The sequence below is a fragment of the Tarenaya hassleriana genome, unplaced genomic scaffold (assembly GCF_000463585.1).
Source record: "Tarenaya hassleriana unplaced genomic scaffold, ASM46358v1 Cleome3108, whole genome shotgun sequence".
Taxonomy (NCBI): Eukaryota; Viridiplantae; Streptophyta; class Magnoliopsida; order Brassicales; family Cleomaceae; genus Tarenaya; species Tarenaya hassleriana.
In genome coordinates, this window is record NW_010966283.1 from 1 (window position 1) to 882 (window position 882).

At 40.5% G+C, this 882-nt stretch overlaps 1 long non-coding RNA gene across 1 annotated transcript; it reads left to right on the forward strand.

Annotated features, from left to right (window-relative positions):
- The first annotated feature begins 18 nt into the window (after positions 1 to 18).
- On the forward strand, positions 19 to 811 carry LOC104820712. Its single transcript, XR_772958.2, has 4 exons — positions 19 to 109; positions 228 to 347; positions 492 to 546; positions 669 to 811. It is a non-coding gene; the product is annotated as an uncharacterized LOC104820712 (long non-coding RNA).
- Positions 812 to 882: the final 71 nt, after the last annotated feature.

Below are 882 nucleotides of genomic sequence, written 5' to 3' on the forward strand. Positions count from 1 at the left end.
TTATCTTTGTGAAGGTTCAACCCTCTGGGATCTCAAATGACTCTACTCCTTTGGATTCTCTTGGTCATGAAGCCGATCAAAGTTCTCCTAGGCTCTCTACCAGAAAAAGGTTATCTCGTGAAACAAGTTAATCCTTGATTGTTTAAACTGTTGGTTCTATTTTTATCCTCCGATGTCAACTCATACTTTTTACAATGGTGATTCTCGTTTTGGTCTTCACTTGCCAGCATACATCCACCGCCTGCATTTGGTTCATCGCCTAATCTTGAAGCCCTTGCACTTGCAGCAAGTAGATCCGAAGATGATGAGGGTGAAAACTCTGTGCATGCCAATTCACTGTATTCACGGTATGTAGTTTCATGTGGAAGATGGGAAAACATTGCAACTGAAATATGTTCTTTTCTTTTGCTTTTGGTGACTACTAGCGAGTTCCAAGTCTAGTAATATGAATACAGATCGAGCTGTATTTCATCCAGTTTACTCAATTGCAGGCCCTTGCATGAGATAACTTTTTCCACGGAAGACAAGCCTAAACTCCTCTGCCAGGTATGTGCTGAGTGCCTGTTTCTTCAAAGAGCTGAAAGTAAGCAAATAGTGTCATGAACTTCTTCAAAGGTCATATGGTGATAACCATTTGTAAATGCAAACTGTCTGTGTTGATGGTGCAGTTGACTGCCTTGCTTGCTGAGCTCAGGCTGAACATTCAAGAAGCACACGCTTTTTCTACAACCGATGGCTTCTCACTTGATGTCTTTGTTGTTGATGGTTGGCCATACGAGGTACTTCTTGCTTTTTCTTTTACATCCTGATAATGTTTAGTTACCCTTTTCTATAGTCTACGGGACCGATTTTTTTTTTCTTTTGCATGGAACTGTTTTTTTT